Below are 13388 nucleotides of genomic sequence, written 5' to 3'. Positions count from 1 at the left end.
TCTACCAAAAAATAGAAATAAAAATTAGCTGGGCATGGTGGCGTGCGCCTGTAATCCCAGCTACTTGGGAGGCTGAGGCATGAAAATTGCCTAAACCCGGGAGGTGGAGGTTGCAGTGAACTGAGATTGTGCCACTGCACTCCAGCCTGGGTGACAGAGTGAGACCTTGTCTTAAAAAAAGAAAAAAAAGAAATCTATAAAAAAGAATCAGATGAATATTCCAGAACTGAAATACTTATCATCTGATGTTAAGAACTCAGATTCTTAGGTAGATTTCACAACAGAATACAGGATTTTTGACCTGGAATATGAATCTATGGAAAATACCCCAAGTAAAACACAACGAGAATAAAGAATGGGAAAAAAAATCAGGTAAGAGAATGTATGAAAGTGGAGTCACGGCCGGGTGCGGTGGCTCAAGCCTGTAATCCCAGCACTTTGGGAGGCCGAGACGGGCGGATCACGAGGTCAGGAGATCGAGACCATCCTGGCTAACACAGTGAAACCCCGTCTCTACTAAAAATACAAAAACTTAGCCGGGCGAGGTGGCAGGCGCCTGTAGTCCCAGCTACTCGGGAGGCTGAGGCAGGAGAATGGCATAAACCCAGGAGGCGGAGCTTGCAGTGAGCTGAGATCCGGCCACTGCACTCCAGCCTGGGTGACAGAGCGAGACTCCGTCTCAAAAAAAAAAAAAAAAAAAAAAAAAAAGAAAGTGGAGTCACAGAAGGATAGGAGAGTGATAATGGAGCAGGAAAAAAATATTTGAAGACATAATGTCCAGGAATTTTCCAAAACTGATGGAAGATATGCACCCTATTACTTCAAAAAGCTCAACAAACCACCAGCTGGATAAATGTGAAGAAAAACACAGCTGAGGACACCACAGTCAAACTGAGGAAAACCAAAACCAAAGAGAAAATGTTAAAAGCAGCTTAAGAACAAAAGAGACATTTACCTACCAAGGAACAATAATATGACTTATGGCTGACTTCTAAATAGACATAATGGAATGCAGAAGACAATGGAATAACATCTCTTTGAGCACTTTAAAGACATCTGCCAACGGAGAATTCTATAGGCCTCAATATTTTCCTTTCAAACTGAAGGTTAATTAAAGACTGGGGGCAAAAAAAAAAAAAAAAAAAAGAAAATGAGGAATTGTGTTGCAAGCAGGTTCATACCTTTTATGAAAGAGAGTATTTCAGGCAGAGGAAAAATGATACCAGGCCGGGCGCGGTGGTTCAAGCCTGTAATCCCAGCACTTTGGGAGGCCGAGACGGGCAGATCACGAGGTCACCAGATCGAGACCATCCTGGCTAACCCGGTGAAACCCCGTCTCTACTAAAAAATACAAAACTCTAGCCAGGCAAGGTGGCGGGCGCCTGTAGTCCCAGCTACTCGGGAGGCTGAGGCAGGAGAATGGCATAAACCCGGGAGGCGGAGCTTGCAGTGAGCTGAGATCCGGCCACTGCATTCCAGCCTGGGCGACAGAGCGAGACTCCGTCTCAAAAAAAAAAAAAATGATACCAGAGAGACATAGAAACAAAAAAACACACATACACACAGAAAGGTAAATATGTGGATAAGCCAATAATTGCAATGACATAAGGAGTTTAAAATATTTGTAGAATTAAAATGCACGACAGCAATAACAGAAAAAGTGGGAGGCAATAAATGTACTTAAAACATGTCCTGCAGCACTGGAGCTGTAGTTAAAGCAATACTCTGTGTTCCACCATAGTAAGTCAAGTATCTATATTACATAACCCTTAGGATAATAACTAACAGAACAGAAAAAGAATGTAAAACTAACAAAAGAAGGAAATGTGTTTGATTAATCCAAAAGAAGACAAGAAAGGAGGAGGAAACGACATTTAAAAGATGGACCAAATCCCAGCACTTTGGGAGGCTGAGGCAGGTGGATCACGAGGTCAAGATATTGAGAACATCCTGGCCAACATGGTGAAACCCCGTCTCTACTAAAAATACAAAAATTAGCTGGGTGTGGTGGCACACATCTGTAGTCCCAGCTACTCGGGAGGCTAAGTCAGGAGAATCTCTTGAACCTGGGAGGCGGAGGTTGCAGTGAGCCGAGATTGCACCACTGCAGTCCAGCCTGGCAACAGAGTGAGACTCCGTCTTAAAAAAAAAAAAAAAAAAAAAAAAAAGGTACAATAAATATAAATCTAATTATATGATAATTAAATGCAAAATGTAAATATATTAAATATTCCAAGTAGGATTCTAAGACTATTTTTAAAAATCAGCAAACAATGCTACATAAAATAGGCACACTTTAAATAAAATGACAAGAGGAGACGGGGCGCAGTGGCTCACACCTGTAATCCCAGCACTTTGGGAGGTGGAGTTGGATGGATCACTTGAGTTCAGAAGTTCCTGAGCGACAAGAGTGAAACTTCTCAAAAAAAAAAAAAAAAAAAAAAAAAAAAAAAAAAAAAAAAGAATGTTCCACATTCTGGGTTTATTGGCTGTTTCCAGATTAGATCAGGTTATGCATTTTTGGCAGAAACACTCAAGACCAGCCTGGGCAACATAGCAAAACCCCACCTCTCCAAAAAATACAAAATTGGCTGAGCATGGTGGCGTACTCCTGTAATCCAAGCTACTCGGGAGGCTGAGGTGAGAGCATCACCTGAAACCAGGAGGTCGGGGCTGCACTGAGCCGTGATCAGGCCACGGCACTCCAGCCTCGGAAACACAGCAAGACCCTGTCTCAAAAAATATATATAAATAAAATACATAAAAGAACAAAGAAAGAATGGAAGAAAAAGAAAAATACACCTTAATATTACTATCTTCCCTGAAAACATGACTGGGCACAGTGGCTCATGCCTGTAGTCCCAGCACTTTGGGAGGCGGAGTCAGGCGTATCACTTGAGCTCAGGAGTTCCAGACCCATCTGGGCAACAGGATGAAACCCCGCCTCTATAAGAAAAAAATACAAAAATTAGGCCGGGCATGGTGGCTTACGCCTGTAATTACAGCACTTTGGGAGGCCGAGGCGGGCTGATCATGAGGTCAGGAGATCAAGGCCATCCTGGCTAACAACAGTGAAACTCCGTCTCTACTAAAAATACAAAAAATTAGCCAGGTGTGGTGGTGGGCGCCTGTAGTCCCAGCTACTCAGGAGGCTGATGCAAGAGAATGGCGTGAACCCGGGAGGTGAAGCTTGCACTGAGCAAGATCGTGCCACTGTAGTACAGCCTGGGTGACAGAGAGACTCTGCCTAAAAAAAAAAAAAAAAAAAAAAAAAAAAAGCTGGCTGTGGTGTGGGCCTGTAGTTCCAGCTACTTGGGAGGCTCAGGTGGGATCCCAGATCTCCTGAGCCCAGGAGGTAGAGGCTGCAGTGATCCCTGATCAGGCCACTGCACTCCAGCCTGAGGGACAGAGTGAGGCCCCATCTCAAAAATAAAAACAACAAACAAACATAAAAGTATACTTTAAGGGAAGAAACGTAACAAGAGGTAAAGAGGCTATTTCATAATGCTAAAGGAAGCAATCAAAAAGGAAGACATCACAATGCTAAATCTGTATGCACCTAACAGCACAGGTTCAAAATATACAGAGCAGAGAAAACTAAAAAGAGAAGTTGACAAATTCACAATCATTGTAGGAGACTTTAAAATATATATTTCATATCAGCTGAGAGAAAAAACAAGAAGTAAAGATATAGATTTGAACAATGCAATTAACAAACTGCATCAACTAACATATATAGAGCTCTGAACTCAACAACTGAATTCATTCTTTTCAAATTCACAAGGAAAATTTTTACCAAAGTTGTTTATATGCAGAGCTATATAGAAAGCCTAACAAATGTTCTTAACTGCAATTACATAGAGTATGTTCTTCAATCACAATGGAATTAAGCTAAAATTAATAGAAATATATAACTAGAAACATCAGCTTCCTGAACATAAAACAACTAAAAATAATTCATAGTCAAATAAAACAATAAAATACAGATTTTTTGAGCCCAGGAGTTCGAGTCCACCCTAGGCAATATACTCTAAAAGGAAACCCAAACAAAAAATTTTAAGGCCGGGCGCGGTGGCTCACGCCTGTAATCCCAGCACTTTGGGAGGCCGAGGCGGGCAGATCACAAGGTCAGGAGATCGAGACCACGGTGAAACCCCGTCTCTACTAAAAATACAAAAAATTAGCCGGGCGCGGTTGTGGGCGCCTGTAGTCCCAGCTACTCGGGAGGCTGAGGCAGGAGAATGGCGTGAACCCGGGAGGCGGAGCTTGCAGTGAGCCGAGATCGTGCCACTGCACTCCAGCCTGGGCGACAGAGCGAGACTCCGTCTCAAAAAAAAAAAAAAAAAAAAAAAAAAAAAAAAAAATTTAAAAAGAAATACCATGGCCGGGCGCGGTGGCTCAAGCCTGTAATCCCAGCACTTTGGGAGGCCGAGGCGGGCGGATCACAAGGTCAGGAGATCGAGACCACAGTGAAACCCCGTCTCTACTAAAAATACAAAAAATTAGCCAGGCGCGGTGGCGGGCGTCTGTAGTCCCAGCTACTCAGGAGGCTGAGGCAGGAGAATGGCGGGAACCCGGGAGGCGGAGCTTGCAGTGAGCCGAGATCGCGCCACTGCACTCCAGCCTGGGCAACAGCGTGAGACTCCGTCTCAAAAAAAAAAAAAAAAAAAAAAAAAAAAAAAAAAAGAAATACCACATAACCATTAAAAAGAATGAGGCAGGGCTGGGCATGGTGGCTCATGCCTGTAATCCCAGCACTTGTAGAGGGCGAGGCAGGCAGATTGCTTGAGCCCAGGAGTTCCAGAACAGCTTGGGGCAACATGGCGGAACCCATCTCTACAAAAAATACAAAAATTAGCCAGGCGTGCTGCTGCGCGCCTGCAGTCCCAGCTGCTCAAGAGGCTGAGGTGAGAGGATCGCCTGAACCCGGGGAGGCTGAGGCTGCAGTGAGCTGTGACCGCGTCACTGCACTCCAGCCTGTGTGACAGAGTAAGACCCCGTCTCAAAAAAAAAAAAGAGCCGGGCGCAGTGGCGCACACCTGTAATCGCAGCACTTTGGAAGGCCGAGGGGGGCAAATGACAAGGTCAAGAGATTGAGACCATCCTGGCTAATACAGTGAAACCCCGTCTCTACTAAAAATACAAAAAATTAGCTGGGCATGGTGGCACGCGCCTGTAATCCCAGTTACTCGGGAGGCTGAGGCTGGAGAATCGCTTGAACTCGGGAGAGGGATATTGCGGTGAGCCGAGATCGCGCCATTGCACTCCAGCTTGGGCAACAAGAGTGAAACTCAGTCTCAAAAAAGAAAAGAAAAGAGACCGATCCAATTTGTTAAATGTGTGTATGTATTTTTTTTTTTTTTTTTTTTTTTTTTTTTTTTTTTTTTTGAGACGGAGTTGCTCTGTTGCCCAGGCTGGAGTGCTGTGGCACAATCTTGGATCACTGCAACCTCTGCCTCCCGGGTTCAAGAGATTCTAGTGCCTCAGCCTCCCGAGTGCTGGGACCACAGGTGCGCGCCACCACGCCTGGCTAATTTTTGTTATGTTTAGTAGAGACAGGGTTTCGCCATGTTGGCCAGGCTGGTCTTGAACTCCTGATCTCAGGTGATCCGACCGCCTCGTCCCCCCAAAGTGCTGGGATTACAGGCGTGAGCCACCATGCCCGGCCAGTTTCAAACATTTTCAAGGTCTATATACTGTATATGAATTAGTGAAATAAACATTGCACATCAAACCTGTGATTTCGTATAGCACCTCTAAGTTTAAATTTGAGTCAATTAAAACATTGTAATAATAAGTGTTCAGTTTTACAATTAGGGCTGGCAAGGCAAAAATAAGGAAAGTGGTAGGAGGTCCGGGGATTATATGAGAGAACGCATGACAAATGCTTAGCACAGAGCGGGGCACACACAGTGAGGGCTCAATTCACGGTGGATTTTATTGGGTCATCATCATCACATTTGGAGCTGAAATAAAACAGTTCCGATTCCAAGTGAAGGGAAGGTAGAGTGGAGCGGGTGGGGAGGGCTAGCTTGGATTTCTGCTAAGATGTCACAGACTCGGATACCCTCAAGGCATGCCATGCCCGGGCTTAGCCGGGTGAGGCGCCTGTGAAGCCTGATGGCGTGTAAGAGAGCTTGGTAGCCTCACTGTCAGCGCAGCCGAGGCCACCACGCTAGCTCCAGACTGGTCAGCAGATGGCCGCGCACCAGGCCCTTCCTGCGGCCCGGGCGACTCGGCTGTCAGTGGCGGAAGCAGCCGGCCCCGGACGGACTCCTAAGGAGCGCTGCCCGCAGTCTTGGGAAACCGAGCGTGGGGCCAGCTGCTCCTTCCAACCCCTCCTCTGGGGCAGCATGAGAGAGGGTCGCTGTCAGGGCCTCGAGGACTGAGGGTTCAGGGTGTCCGCCGCTCGTCCCCTCCCTTCTCCCCCCCAGGTCGTGGAGGCCGGCCCGCAGCATCTCTCCAGCGGTCCCCACTGTCGTGGCTCCGGGGCGGGCTTCTCCCCATTCAGGCACTTCTGAAATCGCCGCCTCTCCCGGGCTCTCTTCCTCCGGCTCACCCTCCCCAGCCCCAGGTGCCAGAGAGACCTTTCCCCCAAACGCGAAACTGATCCTTCCAGACGCCTCCGGTTCGCCCAACTGCACTTCAAGCCTCGGTCGTTGTCACGTGACACGGCCTCAGCGCCAGGCCACACCCCCGAAGCCCACCACGCCCACCGGGTCCGCCCCCACGCGCCCGCCTGCCCAGGGGGTTCCCGCCACCCGCCCTTCCCCGGGTTTCCCCACCTTACGGCCCCCTCTCCGCCAGCCCTGGCTGCTGGGTCACCCCCACGACCTGGGACTCCCCCGCCGTTCCCACCCGGGCCGCCTGTAGTGAGGTCCGCTCCTGAGGCCTCAGCCTCCCGGGGGCAGGGCCCACTCCCGCCGTCGCCTCAGCTCCTTCCCGTCCCGGGGCCTGGGGGGCACCGTCCCACGGGTGAGGGCAGCCTCCTGCGCCCGGCCCAGCCACGTGAACGCCTGGAGCCCGCGAGCTGCAGCTGCGGCCTTGAAGGTGCAGCACATCCTGCCGAGTGGGTGAAGCGTGGCACTTTGGAAAACAAAGCGGGTTAGTGCTCAGCTGCCTCCGAGCTGACTGTTGGAGATGTCATATTATGAACGGAGAGCCCGCGAGCTGGAAAAAAACAGAGCCAGTCCTGCCCGCGCCTCGTGGGACTCAGTAATTCCCGGCTCCGCAGCGCGCAAGCCTCTTCCCCGCAGCTCCATCCCCTCTGCCCAGCGAAAGTGGTCTCTGGGGCCGGGCGTGTTGGCTCACGCTTGTAATCCAGCACTTTGGGAGGCCAAGGCGGGCGGTTCGCTTGAGGCCAGGAGTTCGAGACCAGCCTGGCCAACATGGTGAAACCCCATCTCCACTAAAAATACAAAATTAGCCAGACGTGGTGGCGCACACCTGTAACCCCAGCTACTTGGGAGGCTGAGGTAGGAGAATCACTTGAACCCGGGAGGTGGAGGTTGCAGTGAGCCGAGATCACACCACTGCACTCCAGCCTGGGCCACAGAGTGAGACTCTGTGTCAGGAAAGAAAGAGAGAGAGAGAGAGAGAGGGAGGGAGGGAGGGAGGGAGGGAGGGAGAGAGAGAGAAAAAAAAAAAAGAAAAAAGAAAAAGAGAAAAAAGTGAGATCGGGCGCAGTGAGAGAGAGAGAGAGAAAGAGAAAAAAAGAAAAGAAAAAGAAGAGAAAAAAGTGAGATCGGGCGCAGTGGTTCATGCCTGTAATTCCAGCACTTTGGGAGGCTGAAGCAGGTGGATCATGAGGTCAGAAGTTAAAGACCAGCCTGGTCAAGAGGGTGAAACCTCGTCTCTACTAAAAATACAAAAATTAGCTGGGCTTGGTGGCAGGCGCCTATAATCCCAGCTACTTGGGAGGCTGAGGGAAGAGAATTACTTGAACCCGAGAGGCAGAGGTTGCGGTGAGCCGAGATCACACCACTGCGCTCCAGCCTGGGCGACAAAGCGAGACCCTGTCTCAAATAAAACAAAATAAAATAAAATAAAAATCAGCCAGGCGTGGTGGTGTGTGTCTGTAGTCCTAACTGCTTGGGTGGCTGAGCTGGGAGGATCACTTGCTCAAGAGTTTGAGGCTACAGTGAGCTGAGATCACACCACTGCACTCCAACCTGGGTGACAGAGCGAGATCCTGCCTTAAAAACAAACAAACAAGGGCTGGGCACGGTGGCTCACCCCTGTAATCCAAGCACTTTTGGAGGCCAAGGTGGGCGGATCACCTGAGGTCAGGAGTTCGAGACCAGCCTGGCTAATATGGGAAAACCCCTCTCTACTAAAAATGCAAAATTTAGCAAGGTGTGGTGGCAGGTGCCTGTAATCTTAGCTACTTGGCAGGCTGAGGCAGGAGAATTGCTTGAACTGGGGAGGCAGAGGTTGCAGTGAGCTGAGATCTCATCATTGCACCCCAGTCTGGGCAACAAGAGTGAAAATCCATCTCAGACAAAAAAAAAGAAGAAGGAAGGAAGAAGGAAGGAAGGAAGGAAGGAAAGAAGGAAGGAAGGAAGGAAAGAAAGAAAAGAAGAAGAAAAACAATAACAAAAAAAAAACAGTTTGTTCCATGGGCAGTAGGCCATTGTTGCTCATCTTTTGATCAGAAGCAGTACTGAGTGGAGCGTTAAGGATGGTGAGGAAGGCCCTCTGTAAATCCATGCATGGTGGTGCTGGCAGAAACAAGATGAACAGGGAAAGCAAATCCAGAATATGTGTATAATGTCCTTTCCATGATGGAAAAAGTCCAGTGTAATCAATTTGCCACTAGATGGCTGGCTGGGTCCCACAAGGAGCCACAGTGGGCTCAGTGTTGGTCTCTGCTGTTGGCAGATTAGGCAGTTAGTAGATGGCTTACTCAGCCTTGGTGAAGGGAAGTTCATGTTGTTGAGCTCGTGCATAGCCTCATAACAGCCACTTTGTTACATAGGTTCATTGGGCAAGCAATGGTAGCTGGAAAAAGAGACAGCCTAACCTCCAGAGAATATGCTTTGTTCCCCTGATAGTCAAGAGCCTCCTTTGCAGTGATACCCTTTGGTGTGCATTCACATGGGACCCAAATATCTTTATATTCTGGGCCTGTTTGGAGAGATCTGTCCACATACTTCTTCCCCAGACCTCCTTGTCATCTTCCATGTTCTTGCCAGTGAATCTAAGTAGATCCCTCCATCTGGCTGTCTCTCCGTCCAGGCAAAGTAGACAAACAAATGTGCCTCTTGAAGTTCTGCCCCCCAGGAAGATTTTCTTTCACCACTTGTCCTTCAGGGCCACCCTGGAGAGGGGCTGGAGGGCTCCAGCTGTCCACTCTCTGTTGTACAGGAACCATCTATAAACCAAGCCTGGATTTTTTTCCTCCTCTGTCAACTGACACAACTGACACAGGAACTTTTTTTTTCTTTTGAGACAGTCTTGCTCTGTCGCCCAGGCTGCAGTGCAGTGGCGTGATCTCGGGCTCACTGCAACCTTAGCCTCCTGAGTTCAAGTGATTCTCATGCCTCAGCCTCCCGAGTAGCTGGGATTACAGGCCACACTGGGCTAATTTTTGTATTTTTAGTAGAGACGGGGTTTCACCATGTTGCCCAGGCTGATCTCAAACTCCTCATCTCAGGTGATCCACCCGCTTCGGCCTCCCAAAGTGCTGGGATTACAGGGGTGAACCACAGTGCCTGGCCGACACAAGGAACTTTCTATGAGGTCCCAGGAATGAAGGAAAACAGGCAACATGGCAAGAACCACTGTCGAAGGAGTCTGCGCCACCTGCTCGCACAGCTCACTTGTGCCGTCTGAGCCTGCTGGAGCCCAGTGTACATATGCAGTCTCCACGTGATTAGAGATTGCTGCTGCACGGGCCCAGTCCCGTGGCGGGGTAAGTAAGACAACATGCGGTGTGCATGCGGCCACTTCACGACCCATAACTAGGTGTTCTGTTTCTACCAGGGACCAGCAGCAAGCCAGAAGAACAGGTATCTGTGGAACAGCCTGTGCATACGTTCCCAAACCCTAGAGGCCTGTGCTGTGATTCTCTTACTGGTGCTTCCCAGGGCCTCCATATAGCATCCTCATTGCCACAGACACTCGGATATTGTTGGGTCTGTGGATCATAAGGGCCAAGAGAAAGAGCAGCTTGCACTGCACCCTGAACTTGCTGCAGAGCCTTCTCTAGTCCTCACTCAGATTTATTTACTCAAGGTACTTATTTAAATCGACTCACTATTTTTTACCTAAATAAATTCAGCCTCATCCTAAGCAGTGGTATCTCTCTCTGGTGAGGTGGTTATATATTTTCTTACATAGGTGATAAGTAAAATAAATACTTAAGATTTAAAATTGGGCGGGTGCAGTAGCTCATGCCTGTAATCCCAACACTTTGGGAGGCCAAGGTGGGTGCCTGTAGTCCCAGCTACTCAGGAGGCTGAAGCAGGAGAATCACTTGAACCCGAGAGGCGGAGGTTGCAGTGAGCCCGAGATTGTGCCATTGCACTCCAGCCTGGGCGACAGAGCAAGACTCTGTCTCAAAACAATAAAATGAAATGAAATATAATAAAATAAATAAAAGGCAATAAGCTAGGCACTGTAGCTCACGGCTGTAATCCCAACACTCTGGGAAATTAAGGCAGGCAGATCTCTTGAGTTCGAGACCGGTCTGGCCAACATGGTGAAACCCTGCCTCTACTAAAAATATGAAATTAGCTGGGTGTGGTGATGTGCGCCTGTGATCCCAGCAACTGGAGAGGCTGAGGCAGAGAATCCTTGAGCCTGGGAGACCGAGGTTGCAATGAGCTGAGATTGTGCCGCTGCACTCCAGTCTGGGCAACAGAGTGAGACTCCATCTCAAAAAATAAATAAAAAGGTAATAAAAATAAAAGGCAAAGGCCGGGCGTGGTGGCTCAAGCCTGTAATCCCAGCACTTTGGGAGGCTGAGATGAGTGGGTCACGAGGTTAGGAGATCGAGACCATCCTGGCTAACACGGTGAAACCCCGTCTCTACTAAAAAAAAAAAAATACAAAAAACTAGCCGGGCGTGGTGGTGGGCGCCTGTAGTCCCAGCTACTTGGGAGGCTGAGGCAGGAGAATGGCGTGAACCCGGGAGGCGGAGCTTGCAGTGAGCTGAGATCCGGCCACTGCACTCCAGCCTGGGCGACAGAGCGAGACTCCGTCTCAAAAAACAAACAAAAATAAATAAATAAATAAATAAAAGGCAATAAGTGTCTGCTTATAATTGCTCTCAGGAGGCTTGCTCTTAGAACCCATGCCCCAGGCTATGGGAAAGCCACACATCCATACAGAAAGGCCATATGTAGGTGTTTTAGCCACAAGACCAACTAAAGTCCCAGCCAACCACCCGCAATAACCAGACAGGTCACTGAGAGAGCCCTCAGATGATCTCAGCACCCAGGCTTTGAGATGCTTGAGCTGATACTGAGTAGGGCAGAAATAAACTGTCTCCACCAAATGCTACAAAAATAGTAGATCTGTGAGCATAATATACGTGGTCAATATTTTTTTCTTTTTTAATTTTTTAAAATCACAACCCAGCTCACCTATGTTGTCAATGTTTAACACTAACATTTTTGAGATGTTTTATTATGTAGCAATAGATCACTGGTACAGGAGCCCTCTTCTCTCCCTGAACTCTCTCTTCTTGGTCTTACTGCTTATCCCCACTTCCCAGAAGCACTCAGCATAATCTCTTCAATGACACCAGCTCTGAGAAAACTAAAGCCAAAACATAAAATGTAGTCGGCTGCTAGTTATGCCTCAAAATATCTTCTCCCCTCCTTCCTAATAATTGAGGGGTTTTTTTGTTTGTTTGTTTTTTGAGACGGAGACGCACTCTGTCACCCAGGCTGGAGTGCAGTGGCGCAATCTCAGCTCACTGCAACTTCCGCCTCCCGGGTTCAAGCGATTCAAGAGATTCTCCTGCCTTAGCCTCCTGAGTAGCTGGGACTACAGGTGCCCGCCACCATGCCCAACTAATTTTTGTATTTTTTGTATTTTTAGTAGAGATGGGGTTTCACCATGTTGGTCAGGTTGGTCTGGAACTCCTGACCTCATGATCTACCCGCCTTGGCCTCCCAAAGTGCTGGATTACAAGCGTGAGCCACCACGCCTGGCCACATACTTGACTTTTAAATAAGCACACATTACTCTAGAGAGAGAACACATTTCTAGCTAGATGCATCTATGTGATGCATCCATATGATGTAATTCCAGACAATGGAATGTGAGTGCGAGTGATGTGTGTCATTTCCAAGCCTTGGCCATAAAACATGAAGCATATGCTTTTCTAAATTCTTTACCTTTTCCATAGGCTGGAACACAAAGGGGATGTGTTCTGGCTGCAACCATGCAGATGAAGACAATACCCTAGAAGACGGAGGAACAACAGACAAGAAAGAAACCTGGTTTCCTGAATAACAACGTGGAGCCGAGCAGCTTTCTTATTTCAAACCACTGCTGCCCACCTCCAGATTGGTTCATGAGAGAGAAATAAGCTTCTATCCTTTTTGCATGACTGCATTTTGGGGGTCTGTGTTATAGCAGCTTAATCTCTATCTGAATGATATTGGATTTAAGTGCCTGAAGCCCTATGACTTAACCTTTCCTGAGGCAAAGGCACAGAAGAGCCTATTTTCTTAAAATGGGAAAATGAAGACATAGGAAGGGAAAACGCAACAAATGGTCAGGAAATTATGCTGCTATAAGCTCTTCTCTAATGAGTGTCTAGTCCTAGTGAGGGGGCTGTGGGAATTCAAAGACAGAGAAACTACCTTCAGATAGAGCTAGTAGGGAAGACCCCTGCAGACAGTGACATTCAATTGAAGGTAGAATTTGGATAGATGGACGTGGGGAGGGCAATTCAAACAAACGGGACTTGAGCAAAAGGGTGGAGGTAGAAAGGTACCAAATCTTTTGGGAGATGCAGAAGTCATATCACACAGTTTAAAGCCAGAGTTAAATATAAACCAATACTTAGAAGCTTCAATTCAACATGGCAAATTCACAGGTTTAGTTTCCTGAAAGATTTTTCATGTTTTTATTAGAGAACTGTCTGCAAACAAATCTTTACTTTATGAGAAGTTTAAACATAATCAAATCTAGTATATTCCATGAATATTTTATTGCTTTATTAAGTCCTTCAAACAACACATTTATTTATTTAATTATTTATTTATTTATTTATTTATTATTTTTTTGAGACAGTCTCACTGTGTTGCCCAGGCTGGATTGCAGTGGCACGATCTCAGCTCACTGCATCCTCCGCCTCCCAGGTTCAAGCGATTCTCCTGCTTCAGCCTCCTAAGTAGCTGGGATTACAGGAGTCCACCACCACACCCAGC

At 47.7% G+C, this 13388-nt stretch overlaps 1 long non-coding RNA gene across 1 annotated transcript; it reads left to right on the top strand.

Moving 5' to 3' along the window:
• The first annotated feature begins 6708 nt into the window (after nt 1-6708).
• Nucleotides 6709-13158, top strand: LOC126937253 (uncharacterized). The gene is made up of 4 exons (XR_007719693.1): nt 6709-7104; nt 9656-9913; nt 12359-12522; nt 13094-13158. It is a non-coding gene; the product is annotated as an uncharacterized LOC126937253 (long non-coding RNA).
• The last annotated feature ends 230 nt before the right edge of the window (nt 13159-13388 follow it).

This window comes from Macaca thibetana, chromosome 1 (assembly GCF_024542745.1).
Source record: "Macaca thibetana thibetana isolate TM-01 chromosome 1, ASM2454274v1, whole genome shotgun sequence".
NCBI lineage: Eukaryota > Metazoa > Chordata > Mammalia > Primates > Cercopithecidae > Macaca > Macaca thibetana.
The sequence above is the reverse complement of the archived record's forward strand: the minus strand, read 5'-3'. Positions and strand labels throughout refer to the sequence as shown.